Source organism: Orcinus orca, chromosome 5 (assembly GCF_937001465.1).
Source record: "Orcinus orca chromosome 5, mOrcOrc1.1, whole genome shotgun sequence".
NCBI lineage: Eukaryota > Metazoa > Chordata > Mammalia > Artiodactyla > Delphinidae > Orcinus > Orcinus orca.
In genome coordinates this window covers 74,644,959-74,672,324 of record NC_064563.1, presented here as the reverse complement: position 1 = coordinate 74,672,324, position 27,366 = coordinate 74,644,959, and positions in this window count along the sequence as shown.

Sequence of the window (27,366 nt, the reverse complement as noted above, 5' to 3'; positions counted from 1 at the left end):
GAGGCCCGTGTACCGCAAAAAGAAAAATATAAAAAACAAATAAATAAATGTCACCAAGGGACATCGCTAGCCTTCCCAAAGGAAAATATACAGCTACTTGGCCACTGTGAACTTAAATTCATCTTGCCTAATGTTCCCAGAATTCGTGTACCCTGATGAAAATTTAAATGTGTTCGGCTGTTTACTGAGAGCTGTGGGGAACACATTTCAACTAAATCTCTTTCTTGAACAGCTCACCACTTCTAGTCCTTACACATAATTCCCTGTTTGGAAAACCCAGATTTACCCAGATGCTCCTTTTTCAGGTAGGAGCTGTCTCTCATCTCTCCCAATCTTTTATTTACAGACAAGCAATCTCCTCGGCGACCCCTGGCAGCAGTGTCCCTCCATCTCATGAATGAGATGCCAGTCTGATACGTCATCTGTGTTTTGCTTCAGCCTGAATTCTGGGAAGTGTTGCCATTTCCCTTCCTGAATATTTGCTTTGAAAATAAAGAGAGGATGTTCATCTTCCCCAAGAACCTCCCAGGGCGTTCCTGCCTTCAGTCTTCCCCCTGCCTTGGGAAATTCCATCAGGCAAACACGAGCTGGACTAACCACTCAGGTGACTGGACTCCAAAGAGGAGGAGCCCAAGGAAAAGCCTTTTGCAGAATCCTTTTCCCTTTTGATACCCAGACAGTGATTTTAGGAAGGTGACCTGTGTTTACTAATACCCACGCACCAATTTAAGTAGACTTCCAAACCACGCTCAAGGACACAGATGCATTAAAAAGCCCAGTGGCCGGGCACCTGGGTTCTGGGTCTGGCTTTGCCAGTGAGCAGCTCTGTGACCTTGAACGAGTATCTTTGGTTCCTGGCCTCTGGGTCCTCAACTGGAAAATGGGAGAGTTGAATTGAATTACCAATGTTTTCAGTTTTATTTTCGATCTTTTTTATTATTATATTCTTACTGCTCTAGGCCCCCATGTTTGAAAGATTTTTTGACTCTATGCACTCTGAACTTATTAAACAGCTTTTATTTTCTTTTTTATTCATCAAAGCACACACCAGAGGCTCTGATCAACGTGGCTAATTGATGTTATTCTGGCCAAATAAAATCTCATTGTAAGGGCATGTAGTTGCTTATAGGATGTTTGAACTTTGGAAAATAGGTTGCAAATCCCTACTGCAATATTCATAGACCCCTAAAAATCCTAAGGATCCCAAATGGAGGAACAAATAGGGTAAAACATCTTTAGAGAAGCCAGCTGTATCCAGTGTCCTGAAGCTTAGGCCTGAGGAGATAGAACACCAAGTCCCTATACTAGGGGAAAAAGTGTTCCACAACTGAGTGAAATGGCCCAGGCTCGAGCTAGACAGACCTCTGTCTTTCTTCTCTGTTGACGGAGAACCATTATGTGTCTCTGGATGACATCTATCTATGTTTCCCCTCCATTTAATCTTGCCAGTGGCTGTATTCATGAATAGCCCAGATCTCTCCATCAACTGTATCCAAAATGATAAATGCCAAGGAGCTCATTTATCTTTTTGATGGTTCCATAGCCCAACTTCCCTAATACTCGTGATTATGCTAGACATCAAAGGCAGACAAATCGAATTCCTTTTCTAACCCCACTTTATTTTTTTAATACGCTGATTGAGCGCCTACTATTTTCCAGTCACACAGTAGGTACATAACACATGCTTGCTGAATGTAGGCCTAAATTAACCAACTCAGGTAGGAGCAAACTTTGTTACACATTTCCACACATCCCATGTCATTGAACTCTCTCAAAACCTCTGTAAGGTAGGGAGTAGTCTTCCCATGTTACAACTGAGGAAACTAAATCTCAGATGCTGTGACTTGTTCAGGGTCAGACAGCTAGGAGGTAGTGAGGTAGAACTTGAATACAGGTGTTTGGTCTACACCCTTGGCTGGCGCCCTCCAGGGCAGCCCCTTGTGGACTCCTACTGTCCCATCCTCTAGCAGTTCTGGATGAGCTGACCCCGTCACTTCTCCCTCTTCATCACAGCTCACCCAGTTCATTCATCCAGTCCTTAGCTACCATCCCGCTCGCCATCACCCAAGGGCACATCAGTGCTTCTCATTGTGAGGGGCTCCATCACCTCCTCTCTGGGACCTTACCCAGCTCCCACCGGTCCTCTCCTCACCTCCCTCCTAAGACCTTCTCTGTCCTGCAAAGGGTCTGACCCACTCCCTAAAAGTCAACTGGATCATCAGTTAGCTGGGTGATGTTGGGCCCGTCATATCCCCAGTCGGGGTTCCCATTAGTTAAATGGAATGATTTCACTTGGTGGCCCTAGCAGCTTTGACATGGGTCCCTCCAGCCAACACACTTTCTTCTCTCCCTTCCCTTTCTCCCTTTCTGAGCCCTCCTTCCGCCTAGGGGCCAGAGCCCTCCTCTTTCCCAAACAACTTCTGGAATTCCAGCTCCTCAGAGGCTTCCTGAAACAAGTAACCCAAGAGGGCTGTTTTTAGTCTCTTGACTCTGGCCCAGCGCTCAAATATCTCTCAACGCTGGAACCACAAACTCCCAGAGAAACACACAGTGTCGGGGTTAATGAGCACCTACCTGCTGCTGCCGGCCTGCCTGTGGTTCTCCATCCTCGGAATCTGGACACAGATGAATCCATTCCCTCATCACTCCACCTGAGTCACTCCGGTCAATTTTGGAACAAGTGACATTACATTTTCCCTCTATCAGAATTGGAAGGTTCTTTTAAAATGAAGGTTCGTGTTACCTCCAACACCTATGCCTATTCTACATACAAAGAAAACAAGACCCCCAAACCACTGGATAGAAGGTTATAACCAAGAACGTGAAGAACAGTCAATGATGGGCCTTTTTCTTGGGGATTGATGGAGGAGGTATTTGACTGAACACATTCCTTCCTCTCGTAGGATAGGCTGGCAAAGGACCACTGGGAAAATGGCCTCTCGTGATTAATCCTATTATCAATGACAAGGCCTATAGGTTTCCTGCCCTTATTGGCACAATAGTTCAACTGTTCAAAAACATGGTGCTGATGACAGCACTATGGCCCCACCACTTTCAGACTGACTTGCCTGAGATAAGGGCCATGGCTATACTGCTGGAAGAAAAACAGGAGACCCAAACCTGTCATCCAAATATTTCAGTCTAATATCAAGTACCCCCATGGTCATATGCACGCACATGCATGCAGGCGTGCGTGCACACGTGCGCACACACACACACACACACACACACACACACTATCCTGTCCCTTTGATTAAACAAATTTTATACCCATGATGCTTTTTTTTTTTTTTGGCGGTACGCGGGCCTCTCACTGTTGTGGCCTTTCCCGTTGCAGAGCACGGGCTCCAGACGCACAGGCTCAGTGGCCATGGCTCACGGGCCCAGCCGCTCTGTGGCATGTGGGATCTTCCCGGACCGGGGCACGAACCCGTGTCCCCAGCATCGGCAGGCGGACTCTCAACCACTGCGCCACCAGGGAAGCCCCCATGATGCATTTTTAATGAAGGGAAACAATATCCCAAGGCTAGTGTTTGGGGGCAGACCCTCCCCCTTCTTGCCTGGTTGGCAAGGTGTTGAGTCAAGTCAAGGATTTGGAGTCAGAAGAAACGGGACCAGGATTCTGGCCTTAAACTTGACTCAGTGTTCAACCTGTTCAAGCCCTCTGTTTCCTGATCCATAAAATGGAAACGTCACACAGTTGTTCACAGTAGCACTGTGTGCATTAGAAGGTAAAGGATGTGAAAGCTCTTTGCAAACTGTAAAGTACTGCTCAAATAGAAGTTATTAATACCAGGCTTTTACTCCAGGGATCTTCTGCGAAACTCACATGGGTGAGCCTGGTCACATGTATGCACACACTGCTGCCAGCTCACCTTTCTCAGAGGTAACTATGCCTTCATGCCTGTCCACGCAGAAAGCCACAACAGCTGCCCCACACCCGCTGCCGAAGCTCCTTCACCAACATCTGTAACCTTCCAAGGACTGACCCCACTGACCAGCCTAACCAGCCATACCGACACTGTCATGGTTACCCATAGAGCTTTCTTTCTGCCTACCTTCCCCCACCTAGAATGCTCTGCCCCACCTCCCCAGCCTCCACAGCCTCTGCACATCAGAAGCCTACCCATCCTTCAAGGCACAATTTTAATGCCACCACCTCCAGGAAGTCTCCCCTGGTTGTTACCCCACCCACCCTCAACAGAAGTGGTTTCCTCTCCTCTGAACTCACTTTATCATCCTTCTCTTATAGGGTTTATTTTCTATTAGAGTGACTTGTGGGCACGTTCTCTCTCCCTTTACCAAAGTTGGAATTCCTCAAGACCAAGTTCTCTGTCCATCCCCCCCACCCCACCCCAGCACCTTGTACAATTCCCAGCAGCAGCAAGGGCATGGTGTTGAAGGAACAAATGAATGAACGCACTTCTCCTTCCAAACACAAATACCAACAGCAAAACGGACCTCTCTCCCTGAGCGTGGGGTTGGTAAAGAATGCTGCATCTGGAACACAGACAGAAGATCTCAGGGACATCAGCAAGTGGGGATCACAGGAAAGCGGGTAACACAGAGATGGAAAGTCAGTTGGTAACATGAAATATCACATAACACATGGGTTGACGGTCAATCACCAAGTAACCACCAAGTCCAGGTTGTATTTTGAAAAGGTAGCCAGAGTTACAGGGCATGTTTAATAAAAATCATAGTAATCATGAACAGATTTAATTTTTTATTGTTTTACAGCTATTCTTCCAGGATATTCAAGCAAATATCCAACCTCAGAGGGAGGACCTGGAAATGGCGGCCTAGAGGTGGTACCACCCAGGCCAACCAGGCAAAAAGGGGGAGCGTCTGTCACCAAACCCTAGCTTTGGGGTATTGTTTCTCGTCATTAGTCTGGGAACGGAAGTTCTAGGCCAAGCTTTGCAACTAACTGGGTATGTAGACATGTCAGAAGGATGCCATTTTGGTCCCCTTCTGTCTATCCTCCTGTAAATCATAGTTAGAGCAGGTGCTCTTACATGACCTCAGGTAAGGAAGGTGCGCGGGTTTCCCAACTTTCCTCAATGCCTTCAAGCCATTTCCCACTGACTTCTGACCAAAGACCCTCCGGGTGTACTCGAACACTGGTCAACTTCACAGTAGCACATCGTTGGCCGAAGCAAGGTTTCCTGATGACAAGTGTGGAATGGGAGTCCCGAGAAGCAGAGAGGGCTGCCGTCAACTCACGACCCAGGGTCCGCCTTCAGTTTTGGGTGTCCCTGCCCCTGGATATCGTAGGCGGCTAAGTCCAGGTCAGGGGCCCGGGCTGGGGTTCTTCGCTCTGCTGTCTTGTCTTTCGGAGGCTTAGCTTCCCACAGAGCAACATAACACCTCTGAGCCAGGGTCGGTGGTTGTGTATTCCCTGAGCTGGTCACCAACACCCCTGGGCCATTGCCCAGAGCCCAGCGGTCAGCAGCCAACTGCAGGGGGTGGAAGAAAAACAGGAATGTCCCCTCACCCCTCCGTCACCCACGCCCAGTGCAAACAGTGCTCACCCCTCAGAAGCTAGCAATTAGATGTTCCCAGGGCGGCCTGTAAATTGCTAACTTCTCTCTTTGGGAGGTAGGAAGGAAAGAGATTGCTACTGAATATTTCTCTATTTTTCTGCCTGTGGGTGAGTGTGTGTCGAGAGATAGCGTGTGTGTGTGTGTGTGTGTGTGTGTGTAAATCCCCCTCCACCCCGTGACTTACACAACTGGGTATTTACACACCAGATGATCCCTGCAGGAAAAGGCAAGTCCCCAGCTGCTGTGGAATTTTAAGAGATCTCCCTGGAATGCCCTTCTGGGATGTCTGGTTCTAATTGCCTCTGTAAGCCGGTGCTGGCGAGCTAGCAGAAGCAATGAGAGGTGAAATTAAACAGATTCCAGTTCACATCAGACCCCCAGCCCTGCCAGAGTCCCCCAAGGGCTGGAAAAGAAAACAAACGCAGCCACGGTGGTGGGTGTGGTGGAAAGAACTCTAGACTGGAAATTGGAAGGCCCAGATTCTTGTCCCTGCACTGCCACTAACGCCCTGCCCTGTGTGGCTTTGGACCCATCGCTTCCCTTCTCAGGCCGCCAATTTCCTCATTTGCTAAATACGTGGTGAGGACTGCTGGCAGGTCTCCAAGAGCCCCGTCCCAGCCCCAGATTCACGGACAGAAATATCAAACTCTCATTGCAGGGTTTGTGGGCAGGGAAGGGGGGGAATTTTCTTCCGAACTTCAAAACCAGATGCTCTGCATTTTTAGATCTTTAAGAAGAACCGGGGAAAGGGAGAGGATTTCATTCCCATCCACTGTAACCTAGTCCCGGCCCCAGCCCCATTTTTCCTGTCTCCTTGGTGGGGGGGATAGGGATGGTTGGACACCCAGCCAGAGAGGAGACAGGGATCCCACAGTTCCTTAGCGCCCCCTATAGGCCCAAAGGGCGGTCGTGCTGAAACTGGAGTTATCCAGGCAGCCACCTGCAGCCCTGCGTCCAAGGTTTCTTCTACTGCAAATCCTCGGGTTTTAGAAGCAGACAGTTCAAACTGGCCCCTAAGTTGTGGGGAATTTCTCTCTGTTTGTAGCCTGGTGCTTTAAGGCTCAGAGTAAAGCTGTTGAACTTAGAGCCACAACAGGCTGGGGTGGAGCACCCCGTAGGGCTCCTATGGTACACGCACAGTGCAGCCGGGGTCACCAGTACCAAATGCCAAAGGCTTCTGGTTCACACTCTGCTCTTACCCACCCACCCCCCGCCGGCCCCCTCACCCCCTAACCCCACAGAGGATGCTTGCACGTCTCCAGCGACTGGGCGCTCACCACTTTCTGAGTCAGCCTGTATCTGGTAGGGATTTTGTACGGTTAGTGACAGAGCTCAGATCACAGATTTGACTTTGTCAAATTGGGGGTTTATTTGCTCATCAAAAAGGCATTGGCAGATAGCTACCGTCCACAGAATCATCAGGAACTAGAGCTCCTTCTAGATTTTTCTGTAGCCATTCCTAAAGCATGACTCCCTCATGGGTCTCGTGGACCAAGATGACCACTTAAGTTCTAGCCATCACCTCTGTGCCCAGAGAGAAAGAAGGGGGAGGGTTAGGGTCCCCGGGGTCCCTTCCCTCGAGGTCAGCCCCCTTGAAGACCCACTTAACGGCTTGCGCTTGCATCTCATGGGCCACTCCAGCTGCAGGGATGGCTGGGAATGTAGTCTCACGGACACTTTGCATAAAACTGGGGTCTGTTACCAAGGGAGAAGGGAGAGTGGACATCGGGTAGACAAGGGCTAGACGGCTGTACAGCCCGTGCACATTGAGAGAAGCCATGAGTGGCTGCGCGGCTCTGCTGTTGTCTTGCGGACACCGGTTTCCCTCTGCCTGCAGAAGGGACAGGAGTCCTGCGAACGCTCACCTGATGCAAGAAAACGCTCCGCCTCCCCACACAGGACCAGACTCCTGCCAAGCTGGTGAAGGACGGTATCTGCCCGATCACTCTCTCCCGAATGTGATGCCAGGCAGCTTCCTGTGAGCCAGGCCTCTCTGGTACTTTCCCTAGGGAGACCTATGCCAGCTCACCCAGGAGGACCTGAGCCCAACTTCAGACACACCCCCGAGGTGCCTGCTGCCAGGTCTACTGCTTCCCAGCAGGCGAGAGTGACGATTTGTCCCTGTCCTCTACCCTGACTGGGGGGTGGGGGGAGGAGGGGAGATGCCCAGCCCCCATTTGGATGTGCCCTCTATTCCAGGGAAAGAGTTCACTGAGTTCTCCCCAGATTTTTTCTGCTGGGTGCCAAAGCCATGCATCAACTCAAAAAGCAAACCCTTACATGTTTAAAGTCGGTACTGAGAATGGTGGACACAGAATGTATAGCCAACAGAGACTGACTTGGCCCCACAGCTAACTTCTTAATTAGCTGCCTTCTGGTTTTCTGGTGTCAGATGCTCCTGGTACTTTAGGCTTGGAGAGGAGGCCCAGCCTGCCGTTGATCTCCAAGCTCTGCATCATGTGGTGGATGTGATTTCCTCCCCCTCAGGAGACCTACAGGCCTTTCCCTCCTCCTTGGACCACTGCAAGGCTGCTTTCCAGGGAAGGAAACTGAGGCACGGAAAGGTGGTCACTTACACTGGACCAAGATGTATGGGTAGGTGAAGGAAGGAGAACACGGAGGAGTAAGCTTCTTTGGGGAACGACTTTCCAAATCTCCTAGGGGTGCTCCAGGTCTTCACTATGGTCTCAATCGGTATTTCTTTCTTATTTCAACAGCCATCTACGTAATTCAATAGTGCACCGTTTGTGACAATCAGCTGCATTCTCTTCATAGAGCATCATCTGAAGCGGGTTCCAGTTGTCCCCACTCTTATTAGACACGCCCTAAAAATGCCTCTTCCCTCTTCCCGTCACCTTCATCCATTCGGTTCTCTCATGAAGAGAGAGAGGCCTTTAACCATACAATTAAAGTACGATTTGCCTTTAAGATGGCATTTCCAGGAAGGAACCATGTTTAAAGGCCAGGACCACCTCTCTGGGTAGGCGAGGGAGAGAAATAATCAGCTTCAATTTGTGAAGAACCATTTATCATGAATGCTCTAAAACGATGTCTGTTTTAGATCTTTTCTCAAGTCTAACAAAGTTATTGCACCTATATCACGGAAAGGTTCCTAGACTCCTGGGCTCTGCATACAGCCCCCCAGAGGCCAGCTTTTCCATTTCTTAGAATATACTTAAGGAAAGACAGAGTGTCATTTTTAGCACTTTGCTAGTTGGTACTTTTTTTTTAATATATTTTTTGTGCTGTTTAATGCTAGGTACTTAATACTTTGGAGCACTTAAAATCCTAACAGTACGTTGAATTATCAAGCTTTATAGCCAGGGAAGCTAGAAGAAAGGTTCAAAGAAATGGTCAGGTGCGTGCTCTGTCTTCAGCTCTAGGTAGAAGCAGGAAGTGGAGTGCCATGACTGCATCATACTGACAGCCTGACTCCATCCTTGCCTGTCTGTATACATTGAAATTATTACTGAGAAAACTCAGCCAGATCTCTCATTTCTCCGGAGCTCAACCGTAATGCCTCCAAAGCACGAAGTCAGAGTAGCTGAAATGGGGCAGCAACTTGGTTTGAATAAATCATTTCAGTCCCTAGATGATTTTTCTTATAAAGTAGGGGTCACATCCCCCAAGGACCAGCACAAGGTCTCTTGAATTCCTGGAAAACGTCATAGGAAACGCAAACAAGAATGTATTTGTAGTAGCGATCTCTCAACATCTACGTGGTGATTATTTGTTTAATAAGCACTGACTGAAGGTTTCATGCACATTGCGTTTTGGGCACACGGGACTTGGGTTCCAGGATTGACTGCTGGTGTCATGGAGCAAAAAAGGGTGAATGAAACCCCAGTCCATAAACTGGAAGATATAAACGTTCAGGAAAAAGACAAGGTGTGGAAGAGAGGATAGAGTATCTTGACATTTGCATTTTTTAAAAAAGGAAAAATGAATATGGATTTCCATAAAAATGAATATGGAAACTTTACATGTTTACTTGTATTATAAGCATAATGGATATACCTGGTAACATCAGTTACTGGAAGAGGGGTAACGGGTGGTGGGAATAAGAGATAAGAGGGAGAGTTTCCACTTTCTACCTTTTGTACCTTTTGAATTTTAAACCGTGAGAATGTATTACCTATTTACCAAAAAGATTAATCACATTTAATTAAAAACCTAATGCTATCTATATTCCAAGTGGCAGGGTCAGTGGCTCAGAGGTCTGGGAGGAAGGGAACAGCCATCCACCTGGCTGATGGTCGTAACGCCCGTGGACCTCACACTGGGCACCACCTGCTACTCAGCGCCCTCCCGTGGGCCCAGGCCAGTGTGTGTCCAGGAGTCAAGGTTCATGTTATTTCTTCAAGCAAAACAAGAAGGACGTCAGTTGCCAACGGGCTTGTAATGCTTTTCAAGCAAAGTGACCAGACTCCTTATGTCCTTGTCTGGGAACCTGGCTGTAGAGGGATGCAGACCAAGCAGAGGGCATCCCAGAAGCCGGCCAGGAGGGACTGGCACGCATGCACCAGGAGGGAGCGTTGGAGACATCATCATGTAGCCTGGGAACGAGAGGGTTGGTGGAGCCAGCGCCCCATCTCCAGCTGTGTGAAGGGAAGCTGGAAGAACAGGCAAGATGAAAGCCCGGGCAAAATGTGTGTCCTGGGCAGGCTACACACCTCTCGGAGCTACCTTCCTCGTCCATATCCACAAGGGGACAATAACACCTATAGCAGCAATCCCCCCGGGGTTTTCTTTTTCTTTTTTTAAAATTTATTTGTTTATTTCTGGCTGCATTGGGTCTTCATTGCTGTGCGCAGGCTTTTTCTCAAGCTGCGGCGAGCGGGGGCTACTCTTCGTTGCGGTGCACGGGCTTCTCATTGCAGTGGCTTCTCATTGTGGAGCAGGGGCTCTAGGCACGCGGGCTTCAGAAGTTGTGGCACGCGGGCTCAGTAGTTGTGACTCGCGGGCTCTAGAGCGCAGGCTCAGTAGTTGTGGTGCAGAGGCTTAGTTGCTCTGCGGCATGTGGGATCTTCCCGGACCAGGGCTCCAACCTCCAACCGTGTCTCCCTCATTGGCAGGAGGATTCTTAACCACTGCGCCACCAGGGAAGCCCTCCAACCCCGCTCCCGCCCCAGGGTTTTCTTGATCAGGACATAATGTATGCAGGATGTCTGGCACTTAGTAGGGACTCTGCAGAGGCTCCTGCACCCCGTCTCTACTACATAACTTTCCTATCCAAGCAAGTAGATCTGCCCCAGTGGGTGAAAGCTGCAAGAAAATGGACTCGGGCTTCTATTAGGAAAGACTTTCCTACGGACAGAACTGTTCAAGGAGAGAGCACATCTCTCTCGAGGGGCAGCATTGCCACATGGTACTTCCTAGGAAGAAACCAGAGGCCCCGGCTTTGCTGTCTCTAAGCTTCCAAAAGGAGGCAGGGTCGGAGCCCCTAGGCCCTTCCTCTCCAGCTCCTCTCCATTCCTGACCCTCCTCCAGCCAGCCTGCTCCCAGAAAGGCTCAATTAAGAAGGCATTTCCAGACCTCTCTGCGGCTGGTACCACAACATTTTTTGCATTCCCTCCTCTGCTGCTCCAGGAGGTGTGTGTGAGTGTGTGTGTGTGTCTCTCACCTGCCTCAGGAGTCCTGTGACCCTGCCTAAGAGGGATTTTCTCCTTTGACCTCACTGGTAGAATTTTCTCCAGGCTCTAGAAAGAATTCTCTTCGCTGTGCCCTGACTCTCCAGGACTTCTGAGCAGGCACCGTTCTGAGCTCATGGGGATTCTCGGATAAGTGGGGTCTGGCCCCTGGGCTGGGATAACTACAGTCAAATGGGGGTGACACTTATGCAAGTATCTCACCCCCTGGGAGAGCTGTGATCCACGCGCGGGCATGGAGCGCCAGAGACCCAAGGAGGCAGCGGGTGATTAATTCTGACACCAGGCGCACAGGTCAGCGATAGCTTCACGCAGTAGGTGAGGTTGAAACCCGGGGCTCAGGAATGAGTCAGAGATTTGGGAGTGGGAGGAATGCCCATGATTTCGAGGCTCCTGTTGGCTTCATTTTTGGTCTGCGAATCATTTTCTCTTGGGTTTTCACACTAGTGAAAGCATTTCCCTTGCAGGGTGTGACCCGCCCTGGCTTCAGATACCCCTTCGGGCGGGGCCTTGCAGGAAGGACCTGTCTGGCTGCCAGAGCTGGACCAGATCTGCCCCCCAAACCTGGGAGACGCTGCCCCCCTCCCCTTTTCCTCTCTCCCCTCCAGTGCCCCTGGGGAAACTTATCCAAGTTCCAAAGAGTAAATTTAAGTCCTTGGCAGCCCTCCCACAGATGACTCCCAAATTATCCCATTCCAAGGCGGGTGGTGTGGGAGGCCAGGAGTTCAGTCCCGAGGATGTGGCCCGGTGGTCTGAGAGCTCCGGGCGCCATCTGCTGGCGGAAACCAGTAGGCAGCCTGGAGTGGGAGGCGGGGGAGGGCAGGACTTTACCAGTGACAGGGACAAGCCTGGTCTCGCATCCCTGACAGTGAAGGCAATTCACTGTCTCACCGACACGAGACAGAAAAAGGGGGAGAAAAGGTGCGTGCGTGCGTGCGCGCGTGTGTTCTGAGTTCGTGCGTGTGTGGATTCCTCCACGGTCTCCGCCTGCAGCCGGGCTGGGGGCAACCTGGAAGGTGTGTTGGGATGGTATGCATGCTTCTGTTATTTTTCCCTGGGGTGAGTCTTCGAGTCTGTCTCCAGAGTAAAAAGACAGTAAATAAGAAGGTAATCAGGCCCAGATGTATCCCTTCAAGGGAAGTTTCCAGATGTCCTCTTATGAATCCTCAGCCCAAACGTGGGTGATATGTGAGACTCTGTTGATTGCGTTTTCATTTGGGGAGAGTGAGACAGTGCGATCAAGGCCCAGAGCAAGAATACCGGTCTTTACTACAAACATCAAATGACCCTGTGATACAGACCCTACAGGTCATTTAGCTCACCCTCACCATTTGCAGAGTAAGAACCATGAGTCCAACGGCAGAAGCGCGTGACACATCCCATTAGACTACCTTTAAAGTCCTTCTCAACCATCAGCTCTGGACAAATCCCCACCGCAGCCCTGCCCGGTATGTGTGCCAGGAGGATCCCGGGCAGCTGCTCCCTGCCTTGCCCACCTCTGCCTCACCTCTTCTCTCTATTCCTGAAGGAATTTCCTGGCCCATAAATCTTGAGAGAATTATTATTTCCTGCGGCATCCTTCGTTGGAAAATGTGGCTTTCTAGTTTCAGGCTCAGAACCAGATTGGGGTCACAGCTCTCAGGGGGGAGCAGAATTTCTCCTGGATGGTGGTGGGAAGGACACCAACCTTCCATCCCCCCTGAGGGGCTACCGAGGACACTCCTTACTTTTCCTGGCTCCCAACTAATGCTGCGGAAACAACCAGACCAGAAAGTTCTCTCTGCAGGTTGTAAGAACCGCCAAAAGACCCAGGAGAACTGAAGGGCTTGGTCCCTATGCTCACATCACCTGGAAGAAGGGGGGGGGGGGTGGGCGGGAATGGTATCTTCCTGTATTCTCTCCAAAACCACTGCCTCTGACTTAAGTTTCTTCCCCTCCACCATGAGCAAAATCTTCCTAAAACACAACTCAGCTCAAAATCCTGCAGGCAATGCCTCCTTTCTGCCTATAGGATAAGTCCAAACACCTTTACAGGGTCTTCAAGCCCCTGAAGACATGACCCCCACTTCCCACCCACACGTGGCTCCCTTGCCATGTTTCCACACATGTGACGAGTTCCAGCCACGTCGGTCCCTTCCCTGTTTCCGGTCCCTCTCCCACAGTACTGTCCTGCAACTACTGTCACCCCCTGCTTCCTTCAACTTCATGCCCTTTCCTCTACCTCCAAATGTTGAAATCTTTTCTGTTTTTCGAAAGCCTATTAAAGGTCACTTTCTCCCGGAAGCCTTCAGGGATCTCCTCCCTCCAAAGTAAACAGAACGTCTATTGGGTCTCCCAGAATATATTGGGTCTGTACACCTTCAGGTTCTCGTAGGCTCCTTTATTCTGCAGCCCCTCACCCACATGATTACTCCCTCTCTTAGATTCTGAACTTCTTGAGGGCAGGGGCAGAGTCTTGTTCTTTTGCATCCCCCTTCTCCCTTTCTCCCTCCACCCAATGACCCAGCACTGTTCCCAGCAGTGAGGATGTTCTCGGGGGAACCTGTAAATGGTATTCAGATGATCCAATATTTTGACTTTTCCAACCTCTCCTTCCCTCCCAAAAGGACACATTAACCCAAAAGAGCAGCTTACTTTGGAGAAAAACTTCTCGCCACCATCATCCTTCTCAGAGGAGAACTTGGCCCAAAGCCCCAGTGTGCCGGCAGTCGCTGTGCTGTGAATGCCCCAGCTCCTGGCATGCCTGGTCCAGACTCAGGATCTGCAGGGAACCTCATTCCAGAGCCGAGGACCTCCACTGAGAAGGAAGTAAGCTGAGCTCTCAGAATTCATAGCTGGAGAACTCCAGAAGGAAGTCTCAACCTGCTGCATCCTCCATAGGTCCCTGGAGAGAAAAGGTGTTTTTACAACATTGGTCTAGAGATGGGCGTTGGGAGACAGGTACTAGCCCTGGCTTTGCTGTAACCAGCTCTCAAACCTGAGGCGAGTTCCCTCCCTGTCTGTATAATGTGGCGGCTGGCCTGGATCATCTTGAATGCCTTTGCAAGACTGACACTCGGGAATCGTAAGGACACGAACCAGGCAAGTGGCTCTGCATTCAAAAACCTTCACACATTTTGTCTCTACAGTTTTAAAATGAAGTTGCATAGGGACATCCCTGGCGGTCCAGTGGTTCAGACTCTGCACTTCCACTGCAGGGGACTCGGGTTCGATTCCTGGTCAGGGAGCTAAGATCCAGCATGCCACTCAACGGGGCCAAAAAAAAAAAGATGCCAGAGTTGTGTTGATATCAAACAGTTTTGGTCATCCAAAGTTTTCATGAAAAACCTCCAGCCAATAAATCATTTATTTCCTGATCTTTTGAGATGTTTGATAGTTGCCATTGTATATCTGCGAAAGCTGAGATGGGGAAAAAATACATATATTCAGAGCCAAGATTTTATTTCCCTTAAATAATTTCTGTAGTCTCATAAATACACTTTTCTTCATGCATTTGTCTAATTTTCTTCTTGGGTTACGTTCCTTAAAATAGAACTGGTGGGCCAAAGGATATGGACTTTCTGAAGAGTTCTGATATTTCAAAACTCTTCTTCTGAACGGACCCCCTTACAGAGGCTAAGTCAGCCAGGCTGCCTCTGGCATTCCCAACTTGATGAATGATGGGATGTCAAAACCGGAAGGGACCTTAGGGATGAAGATTTACAGATCGTTTAACAGATGGGAAAGCAGAGGTCCACAAAGGGCAAGTGTCTTTCTGCAGTTTCTTACAACCTGGACCCGGAAATCCATCAGCTTGGCCCAGGCTTCTCAGGGTTTCAGACATATATGCAGCAAGCCCGGACATTTACTGAGCTGGCATGTATGTCAGAGGAACGTCTAGCCTAAATGCCTATATTAAACATAAACGTCATCAACTGTCCATCATCTCAACAAACAGAACTCCTCTCCCAGGGCTAAGATTTGGTTTTCCCTTGGAGGGGTGGTACTGAGATGTGAGAAACAGCTGCACGGGCTGTAAAATTGGTTTCTGGGGGGGACACTGTTGTGAAGCGGCTTGTAGACTTGAGGGTTTAAATGGTCTCATTAAAATGAAGGACCAAGCCCATGTCTGAAGCCCCCGGGTGGGTGGGGCGAGCCCCCAACTTGGCTATGACGTCTCAGGCACCTGAGCCCAGAGAAGCCGTGCATGTGCCAGGAAAATTCCCCCACGGCTCTGGAGAAAGCCTTCTGTGGGGAGCAGAGGGGCTGGGGCAGCCCCGCTTATGCTAACAAGGCACTAAATTAGTGCATTACACACCTCATTTAGCACAACTGTGCAAAATCTAAAAGTACTACTAAATTTTCCTTCTGGGGTCAAGAATCATAAAAGGATAGATGATCAACCATTAATTAGCAGAGAAATTAAAGCTTGACGGCTTCTGTTCGATCCCTGCTTTCTTTCAAATGGCACAATTTGTTCAAAACGCTTTTGCAAAGCAGTCTTTCTTAGGAAACAAAAAAAGCAGCATCAGTCAGGAGAGTAGCTTTCTATCCTCTGTGACTCTCAGGGTGACGGGCCTTGCTTAGAGCTGACTATTCTAGAAGATGAGCCCTGGGCATTTCATCAAGGGAGAAGGAACTGGCCGTCTTCATTTCCTTATTTTTTCTATTAGCTTTAGTATGACATCTAGGTCTTATACTGGGAGCAACTTTTACAAAAGGGCATTCTTCTTTGTTATTTGCACTAAAAAGTCAATCACTCGGAAGGGTCTCAGTGAATTTTGCCAGATTCTGCAAAACAGACACTTCTGGGATGAGGGGAAGTCAACCTTTGGTTTGCGTTTGCCAGTGACTTTTGAGGAGAGATCTCTTAATAATTCACTGCTCCTTTTTTTTTTTTTTTTTTTTTTTTGCGGTACACGGGCCTCTCACTGTTGTGGCCTCTCCCGTTGCGGAGCACAGGCTCCGGATGCACAGACTCAGCTGCCATGGCTCATGGGCCCAGCCGCTCCGCGACATGTGGGATCTTCCTGGACCGGGGCACGAACCCGTGTCCCCTGCATCGGCAGGCAGACTCTCAACCACTGCGCCACCAGGGAAGCCCTCGCTCCTTTTCCCCTTCCTTTTTTAGCATGTGTATTTATATATTAGAGAATGTTGGGTGTGGGGCTTTATATAATTCTCAGATGAAAGTCTTAAACCTTCTGGAGATCTCTCTGCCCGTTACTGCTACCCCAGCTTCGGTGCCCTTGTGTGCCCGCTGCATACAAAGTGGGATATTTGATTATACAACAAAAGGTGCCCTGAGCAACAGTATAAAGGTAACATTTTCAGACCAATAAGTTTCCCCTCTTCTCCTCCCCAGGCCTTGGCTTTGCCAGAGGGCAGGTGAGCATCCCCAGAGAGTGAGGGAGGGCTGACCCTGAGGCTTCCCGTCATCGCTAGATCCTCCCAGGCATCTGCAAATAAGTTTAAACAAAAGCCGAGAGGAAGGTTCAGCTCGCTTAAATCCTCGTGTGTTTTGGTCATGGCTTTGGAGGTATAAATACACCCAGATGTTTTAAACTTTTCCCCTGTTGCATATAATCACCAGAATCACTGGGGCTCTGTTCCTCTCTCCCCGCCTTGCAGGGACATGCAGTCTAATTAAAAGGGTTCTTTTTTGTTTCCCTAATAGCTCTCAGCCCTGAGGAGCCCAGAGCATTTGGTCAACTAGGCAGACCCTAATGTTTAAGACCCCACACATGGGCATACCTGCACCATACATTCAAATGCAGCCTAGCCTCGTTAGGGAATTGAGGGGCTGGAGGGGCGATGCAGCAGGACCAGGCTCCTGGGGGGCATCTCCTGCGATGACTCTGGAGATGGGCTCAGGATGGAGCCTGCCCAGGAGGATCTGTTTTCTAATAGCAGTTATAGGAGCTGTTGCTGGCCCTTCACTCACTGCGAAGGATCATTTCCTCCTCCCTGGGGCCTTGGCTAGAGCATCCCTCTCTGGCCCCTTCTCTCCAACCTCCAGCCGCGGCCCATTCTGGCCCTAAGCTCTAATGGGTCTCTCCTCCAGCCTCTTCTGCTCGCTGGAATCACTGCCAGCCCAATGCATCCCCCAGGCAGCTGCACCAGTGATCTTCTCAAGACACAGACTGAGTCACTCCCAGGCTTGAAATCATTTCCTGGTTCTCCGTTGCTTCCAGAATAAGGTGCAAAGCAGCAATCTCTGGCCCTAGCCTCATCTGTCCCCAGTTCCCCCTCTAGCTATCCTACTGGATTTCTCACTCTTCCTGTTCACTGCCTGCCTCTCTTTCTGCCGTGCCTTCTACTCTCAACGTGCTTCCCACAGCTGGGCCTGGAAAAATCCAGCTGTCCCTTCAAAACCAAATCACGTGTCCTCTCCGAGGTGCAGCCTCCCCGAGGCTCTGCAGGCAGGTCGTCTATCACCCCATTTTCTATGTCACATTCTATTGAAATGATCTCTGTGTGTATTTCCTTTCCAGACCATGAGCTCCATGAAAGGAGGGGTATGTCTGTTTCATCTCTGTGCCCCCTCTCCTGGGCACATTGCATGTACAATATTTACACTACCTCTGTAAGTATTGTATATGAAAGTGGGGAAATCATATATTACTATTTCACAGGAATTTCCTGCGTCACTGAAGGCGATTTTTAACCGTGGTCACTCATCCTACTTTCCAGATCACTGCTATTTAGATGTTACCTTCTAGTGTCCAGACAACTGTCCGTGAGGGTCCCAACCCTGCAGCAGGGAGCCCAGCAGGGCATAAGACACCGCAAGCCAAGGCCACTGGAGCATACATCCCCTCTACCAACACTGCTTGTCAGGGGACACCTGCAGGACAGGCTGAAACTGAAAGGGTCAAGGAACACCTTAGCTTAGAATGGACATGGATAAAAACACAATGCCTGGACCCCATCTCAGACCAATTAATCACCGTCTCTGGGTTGGGGTACAGACCTGAGTGTTTCTAAGCTCCCAATGTGCATACCAAGTAGCCCCAAATAGTGGAAACCTTGCAACCCACTTTTGAACTCTCAAGAACATAACCAAAGCAGTCTTTCTGGGAGAGTTCTGTAAAATATTGCTACTCCCCCGCTATTTGAAGGAGTCAAATAGAGCTGGTACAAGTGACTTCTCATTATCCCAAACCAGCTGACTCCTTGGTCATAAAAAGGCAGGCAGAGGGATTAAGAAAAAACGCTTCCAGACTGGAACTATTCAAAACCACACGGGACCTGCGCTCAAAGACTTGGGATAGCTTTTCTGATTGTTGTTTTTCTCATCTGCAAAGTTGCAAAATGGATTTAGCAATAATTCCTACCACATAGAATATGGTGAAGGTTGGATATGAGATGTGAAAGCATTCTGTAAACTATAAAGAGCAGATGTTAATTGCTGTTATTTTGGTGCTATAACTATACATTTCTGAGTTTATGGGAAACAGGACACATGTCTTCTTCATTTCTGCACCCTTTGCACCAGACTCCTGTGCCTGGCTCAAGTCCTACCCAGGGTGTATACTGAGTATGTGAATGAATGAGTGAATGAGGTTAAGAGCGAGTGAAAAAATGAGTGAGGAAATGAACAAATGGATGTTTGAACACTGGAGTTCTGTGTCCCCAGATCCACACACCAAAGCCCTGTCAGGCCATGCGACAAAGCTTTTCCCTCCCCTGCTTTCCAGCCTTCAGCTGACATAAGCCACACGTGGAGCAACTCAACAGACAAACAAACATCTGGGGGCCAGAAGCACCGTCACACAACCCACCCTGGACCTATTCCCGAAGTTCAAGAAATGTGTGTAGCTTTGCAGTTTCCACTTGTGTCTCATGCCCTTCCCTTCTTTGATGCTGCTAACATCAGGCAGGGGCTGGCCATGGCCAAATGGCCAAGGACAGAGGTCAGGGCAAGGAGCATGAGGAAATGGGCTTCACCCAGGCTATACTAGCGCCTGAAGGGAGAAAGCTGACCTTGCTAAAGTATCTCTGGCCCACGGGCAGAGGCCACCAAACACAGAGGCTAGAAGCAAGGCTGCGGAGGTCCCGGAAAAAGAGCCCTGGACTTGGAATCAAAAGACCCAGATTCAGTTCCAAGGGCCACCATTCATCTTCCACGTGGCCTTGGGCAAGTCACTTAACCTTTTTGTAAAAAGGGGCTAATCGCTCCTGTGTCACAGGGTTGTGAAGAGTAAACGGAAAAAATATTTCTGGAAACTCCTAACTTGCATCAAGCTAGCTTTAAACATTCATTCATTCAACAAAATTCATTTATGGTGACTTTCCAAGGACACAAGCCTCTCAATAAATCCTTCCTCCATTCTTCCCTCCCTTTCTTTTTCTCAGAGGGGGAAGAAGACTTGGGTGTTATTTGGTTTAAACATAAAGGCATGAACCGATGAAACGATCATTGTTTTTCCTAAGAGAGCCCCGCGCCCGAGAGGGAAAAGACAGAGCAGAGAGCTGTGCAAATACACACTTATCACCATAAACAGAAAAGCACACACATCTTCAAGATGATTTCTCTCAACAGCCTGGAAAAAGACAAATCAAATTAAACCCTTGACTGGAGAAGCCCGCACTTAGCCAGAGGAGTTTCCATGGTGCCAGATGTGTCCGACAGGGCCAGATGTGTCCGGTGGGACCAGGAGGTCTGGGACAATTCTGAGGGCGCTCCTCCGTGTTCCACGTTATCTCTCATTTCCTTTGGGAGCCCAGGAGACACAGCCTTCCCAAAGCAGCCTCTGAGGTGGCCTGTGACGCTTTTGTCCTTGGCAGCAGGGAAATTTCTGCTTCAGTGGTTCCAAACAAGGCTTGCATTAACTCTGGGCCTGTGAGGAGAGCACGCGCGACAAAACCCAACACCGTGTCCCAGCCCTCAGACAAACACAGAAACAAACTGTGCAGGAATTTTTCAGAATAGAATCATCCGCTCAATGTCACTGCATACATTTACCTACCTCAGTGCCTATTCACGGCCCCCTGTAAAGGGGGCTAGCAATAGAGATGGATCAGACAACATCTCTATGGCAACACCTCCACTGAAGACTGATGGCCGCCACAGCGAGAAGAGCGACGATCGTTTTTTTAAAATATACACAAATACAACACTACTCACCCCGAAGGACCCCTTGGCTCCTGGGACACAGGATGGTGTTTAAAACAAATAGCGTAGGAGCCCGTGACGAGACTAATTAGGAGCACGAGGGGACATGCAAACTCAGGATGGAAAGTTTGCACAAAGAATTAAGACCTGGAGCGTCCCAACACTGGAATTTGTCAACAGAGTTAACATTCTCTTTCCTGGAAACTCTCAGTCTGAAGCACTTTATGAGGACCTTATTCTACGGGTGCCTCTTGGGACAGGGAGTGAGAGGTGGTAAAAACAAATCGTAGCCACCACCAGGCCTTGAACAGGATACTAAACCTAGCAGAAGGCTGGATGCCTCTAACTGGCCCACTCGGTGACCTTCCTCTGAGCCTTCACGAATCAGGATGTGTGGAAGGAGCAGCCTTCATGACCTCAGGATCAGAAGCCTTAAGGGCTTTGTGGTTCAAAAGGGCTGTGATGGTAGAAAGCCTAAAATGCTACTACTGAGGACCACCACCATCACCAAGAAGAAGAACGATGATGATGACGACGATGATGGTGAGGATGACGGACCGACGTAGATGCCATTTATAGGCACTTTCAGGAGGTCTTATTCATTGCACGCTTTAGAAAGAAATTGGGCGCCATCTCAGCAGAGCAGGTTTTCCAACTGTCGAAAAGGATAAGCAAAGGAAAAATGTCATTTCGTCTTGCTTCCTGATCAGTTGCTTTGTGTGTCAGAGAAAGGAACAGAGGAGAAGTGAAGACCAAGCCAGGTCAGGGCAGACCGTTCTGTTTCCATTTTCCCCACTTGCTTTCCCCCTGACTTTAGGCAAGTCATTAACCTTGCTTGCCTCTGGAGCTCTTTCCATAAAACAAGAAGTACTGCGGATTGTTAGATGAAAGAGTCCGCTGCGCCTACAGAGTTTCTATCCAGCGCCTGTTCTACCCAACACGTGAAAGGAATTAGCTGTAATAGGCCAGGCGTCAGGTGGAGGGTGTGAGGGCGCCTCTCCCTGTGACCCCGGCGTTCGGATTCCGTAGCTTTGAACAGCCTTATTTTAAGAAAGCTTGTCAGCGGAGAGCGGACTGCACTGACTCTTGCTTCTTTTTTCTTTCTTTTCTGTTCATTCTTTCCAAATACTTACTCCTTTAGGCAGTTGCAAGAATTTGTATCCTAATTTTCAGGAACCACAATAAAAACCTCTTTTTTTTCTTCTTCTTCTATTAAGTGAGAAGCTCTTATAGTTAAACACATACAAAGTAGATCATTGAACTCATTCCTTTTTCTAGGACCTATACTTCAAATATCTCTTATGGAATTTTAAAATTCTATTAACACAGTTAAAATACATCTTTTTATATCTGTTTGATATGTAACAAATATTAATGTCACTAGCTTATATTGATTCTCTACTTATTAGTATATAACCAATATATATTAGTTAGAATTTCTGCAAGGGCTACCAAAAATGCCTGAGTAAAGCCTCAGAACAGTTAATTTAATTTAAAAGAACAACACTATTAAGTTCAAAAGCAGTTAATACAATTTTGCTTTCTCCATGAATTTTCATCTTATTTTAATTCCCTCTCCAACATTATCACAATATATATGCTTTAATAAACTGTATTTGTTTTAAATGGCTGCTACTACATTTTATAAAATCATTATAATTTTTTGCTCTGACAATATCACTTTTTAAAACTAAATTCAAACTTTTCTTCATTTTCACTCAGTCAGGAGTCAGTTTCAGCCCAGTAGAAAGGGATATGTGACCATGTGATTCAGGTCCATTGAGGATAAACACATGTTGAAAGCTCTGTTTTTCAACCTTGGGTTTTGTTCATTGAACTGATGACAGTTGTCGTTTCCATGGGGTTTAGCACTTCCCAACCTCAGCTGTACAGGACTGAGTTTGGCAAAATGATTGACTGAGCTCCTGTTTATTTTTTTTGCTTCTAAGGGTATTTGTAGATTAAGATTCAATTCACAGCACAAGTAAGACTTGCTGTGTGCTCACCACGCTTTCCCATGTTTGCTGCCCTGAGTAGAGTTTGAACTCGCAAACAGGGCAGCCTCAAACCTGCTACTCTCCTAAGAAGCAGAGGACCCAGAAAGAAGCAGCCACTATACTGCTTATTCCTGAGGCCTTCTAGTGAAGAGGAGGGTTCTAGGTCCTGCTCCCCTCTCCCTCTGCTGCCAACAACAGAGGGAGCATCACTTTCTGAGGTCACACCAAAGATGTCACAATGTACAGGCTCCACTGGGTTCTCTGGGCACCTCCCTATCTTCTTACAACCCTTTTGAACTTCCAGGAGACACTCATGAGCACAGAAGCCATCAATTTAAAAAGAAAATTGCACAGTCAAGTTAGGATCGAATGCTTAAGACAGGCATTGCCTACCGATTAGGTAACAACTGGGGAAAAGTTCAAGAATTTGTTGATTTCAGCAGACATTTACCCCACTTCAGAGTGTGTAGGTGTGTGTCGGGTGGGGGGATTCAACGGTAGGTGTATAATAGCCCTATCATGTTAGCTCATCCAAATAACTAGGCAAGATCTTGCAGATCGTAAATCTCACTTTACGGATAGGAAAACTGAGGCCCAGAGGGGGTTGCGCGTTGCCCAAGTTCTCTTGGCACTCGAGGCTAGAAGCCAGGTGTGCTGGCTCTGTACCAGGTTACATTTGGGTTTGGGGATTAACTTCATCATCTCTTTCACGGGCTGTATTAGATTCCTGTGCCGCAGTCTCACACCAAAGGATTGTGATAAGGGTCACGGCCAATTTAATTGACAAAATCCAATTTACTTTACAAAATCCATTTTTGCCCCTAGTAATATCCTGCTGACCTAGGCAGAGAGCTGTGAGGGTCATATGAATAATGGATGAGGAAGTGACTTGTAAAGTGATAGGTGATGTACGGTTACGAAGCACTATTTTTCCAGTGTTTCCTAGGGACCCTGGTCACAAGATTCAATAGCAGCCTCTCCCCACACAGGCGAAGTGGCTGACTCAGCGCTACAGCCTCAGGAGCCAGAAGCAGAGACAGGCTGCATCTGAGGGGAGGGTGGGGTAAACCTATGTGGCCATTTGGAAAGCAGAAGCATTTTGATGCAACCAAACGACAGACAGAAAAAAATAAAAAACACACTTCTTTGTGTTTTCCTTCTTAATTACCAAATAATATCTAGTAGAGTCATCCCCTCCCCCGCCCCGGGGGCCTGGGAGTGGGGTGGGGTAGGCTCAAGAAGGGGTAAGGGCCAGGACGTGTGTTGCACAGACTGCCTGGTGCATGAAGATGTTTGGAGACAGCAACACCAGAGCAGCTGGGCCCGGATGGCCGCTTCACTGCTGTGGCTTTGTTCTGAGAGCAGGCTGTGGTCCAGGGCCCAGTGGACAAGCCAGCCCAGCTCCCTGCCTCAAGGGGAGCCCTTGCCTCACGGGGCTCCCAGGCCCCAAGAGAGCATCTCTTCCGCGTTATAAGCAGGGCCCGCGGGGATGGCTAGAGTGAGTCAGGAGATGAAGATAACCACTGGGATAGAAATGGCATAGAGTCTAAGAGGACAGGCCGACCCGGCGGGAAGTGTCCTTGATGGAGACCTGCGTCCATGGCCTGGCCTGCCGCTCGTGGAAACTTGGACTCCTGCATCCCTCTCGGAGCCTGTGAAAGTAGAGAGAGTAGTCCCAGTCCTACCTTGCAGCTGCTGGGAGATCACTGGGAAAGGCATATCAGGAACCATTAGGTGGGAAGATAGTTTTATTTATTTCCAACAAGCATCGACTAAGTTCCTTCTGTATGCCATGTACCGTGAGGGCACAGGGGATACAGAGATATATATGACACCCCTTGCTCCGGAAGAGCCTTAAGCCTAAGAGGTGACCAGCACTGGGGCCATATGCCCTGCAGAGGCCAGTGCCTGAATGCTCTCGGGTACAGGAGCTTCCCTGCAGAGGGGAAACTCTTTGGGGCAGAGGCATGGGTTCTGTGTTTGCAAACCCACAGATGGAGCGCTTACAGGGAGAAGGAGAGCAGTTTAGCGGGGGTCGAGGAGGCCTGGGGGGTGGGGGGATGGCAGGCTGCCTAATCCGCCTGTAGTATTGATTTTATTTCACATCCATCTAACAGATCATTCTACATTTCACTCATTTGAGCCTTGAAGAGTAGGTTCTGTTATTATCTCCATTCTACAGATGAGAAAAAGGAGGCCGGGAGAAGATTCCCTCCATCACACAGGGAGCTAGTAAGTGGCAGAGCGGGGCTTCCTCCCCTGGCAGCCCGCCTCCAATTAGCTCGGCATAAACGCCTGTGTGTATAATCAGAAGAATCGCAGGAAGCTAGAGGTGGTATCACAGAAGGAAAAGAGATGGGGCTAGTTTTGTTCTGTCATTTGAGTGTTTTTCATTAGTTTGTTTTGAAAATTCAAATAAATAATTTAAAACTAAGTTACCAGCCCTGAGGGTGTGGACAAGCGTGTGTTTAGCCTTAAAGCGGCGATTCTGACTCTGGGTCTATTGTGGTGGCTTGTCCAGGGCCGAGGTGCCGACGGCAGGTTTCTGATGTCCTCTTGGCCTCTTATCTTCCTCAGCCCGGCTCTGGGATCTACTTTCCCTCAGTCTCACCGCCTCAGCCTCACCGTCTTTTCAAACACCGAATTCTGCCTCAACCCAGAACATCTGGGTCTAGGGGTTAACTTACAGAGGCCAGCTCCTTGAGGCAGAAGCATGGGTTTTACCACTTTTTGTTCTCCTAAGGTTGGTTATATATTTAAGCCATCTCCTGCCACAAGCAAAGGGAGGAACAACCCGTCTCCTGGTCATCAGTTGATCCGAGTGAGCAAAGCAAGCTGAGGGTCCTGTACAGAGTATATTGCAGAGTGATGGTCCCAACCAGGGCAGTGGTCCCTGTGCCTGGAGAGTGACCTAGGTGCTGTTTATTCATCTTCATAGTCAGTCGGAAGAGGACTCACCTAAGGGTTGTTGAATAGAGACTGGTCACCATCACCCCAGGGGAAGGGTTACACCTGCTGCAGAGATGGGATAGGCCATGACCTTGGATGTCTGGTGCTCTACGTGGAGCAACTTCTGGGAGGCATTCAGCATGTTCACTCCCGCAGAGGGGAGTGCCAATAAGCAGGTAAAGACTTTCCACGTGCCAGCCGAGCTCTGCCATGTGCACCACTGATACGGGCCACCCTGGCCATGGCCAGGACCCAGCGAGCAGCCCAGAAACCTGGCACCCAGCCACAGGCCACCACCATCTTCAGCTTGGATGGCCACCAGTTTTCCTTCTTCTGCAGACTCACGGAGCCCAGAGCCAGGCCAGGCAGGCAGAGAGCGCGTGTTAAATGCCACCATCGTTACGGTCAAGGGGCACATCTACACAGAGCTTCTCCCCCACTGCAGACCGGTTTCATAACACACTCAAACCCATGAGAAAGCCCAATGACCTCGAGAAATCAGCCAAAGGGGGAGGGGCACTTACAAACCGTGGCAGTTACAAAGGCTAGTCTCCCCTTTACTTGTTCTGCCTTTGCCTCTAAAGACATTGGAGTGAATGAAGAAGAAAATGAGAAACAAGAGACCAAGACGACCCCACTCTGAAGTCTGACACGGGAACAGAAGGTCAGATTCCAGAAAGCCAGGGCAACCCAGCATTGTTATTTCAGAAAACCTCTGTCCTCTTGTGGACAAGTGGGAGTTCAAGGCCACAGGGAGACAGAGAGAGGGGAGCCATTCAGGGCTGCACAGCCCGTTACTCTATCCTTGCTCTCGAGTGACGCTCCCTTCAGCCCTCACGACAGAGCCTCGGGGCCCCAGGGGCTTGGCTTCCGCCTACCCCGCATCCCTCTCCAGCAAGGCTTCGATCTCCTGCCCAGATTCTCTGCCCAGACCCTGGGGATAACATTATGAAGACACTACTTCTACGTGGACTTCGCTGAAGGCATTGCCTTCTGCTTGGCAGATGTGATCTTTTCAATCCTCTCCCCAGAGGCCTCTGAGACGGGCCAGGCTGCAGAGGAGGGTGCTCTCCTAAGTTTAACCTTTCCGCCATCAGACTGGTGTGTGTCAGGGTCCCAGTATTGGAACCAGGTCCCATGCTGGGTTTTGAAGGAACACGGACACTGCCTTGCACCATGAGGCAAAGCTACCATACTGAGGCTTACAGTGCAGCTCCAATGCCACCTTCCCCAAGAAGCTACTTCCAATTACCCAAAGCCACCAGCAGGATCGAATATCTCTCTCGCTCCTCTGTGCCCGCCACTGCACTCTGAACTCTTACTGTAGCACTTTTAAGTCAGCTTTGTGTTAAAGTTAGGTGTTTGCATGTCCAATTCTGACACCATTTCCAGTATGTGGGGTTTTTCCCCACACCACCAAGCAATTCTTGGACACCAGCTGAGTGTCCCACAATTCAACTCAATTCTGACGCTATCTACTCAGAGGTAGCATCAGAATCCACAGGTTAAGGGCTCAGTCCCGCAAGGTTGCCCCCACTTCAGGTGCCAATCACAAGTCCAGGTTGTTACCTGTGCTTCTGACCAACTGACTATAAATCAGAGGTTCCCATGACCCCCTCCTTGGATTCAATTAATTTGGTAGAGTGGTTCACAAAACTCAGGAAGCCAGTTTACTCATTAGATTACCAGTCTGTTACAAAAGGATATGAAAAGATACAAATCAATTGCTTGATGAAGAGATACATAGGGCAAGGTCCCCAACAAAGAAGTGTCTGTTCCATGGAGTTGGGGGCCAACACAGTAGCATGTGGAAGCATTCTGGTTCACCAGCCTAGAAGCTCTCTGAACCCTGTCTTTTTGGGTTTTATGGAGACTTCATTACACAGGCACAACTGATTAAATTGTTGGTCTTTGGTGATTGAACTCAATCTCCAGACCCTCTCCCCTCCCCAGAAATCAGGGGGGTGAGACTGAAAGTTCCAACCCTCTAATTACTCGGTTGGCTCCACAGACAACCAGCCCCCATCTTTAGGTGCCTTCCAAAACTCACCTTATTAACATAAGACACATTTATCACTCTCCGCACAGGAAATTCCAAGGGTTTTGGGAGCTCCAAATATATATTTATT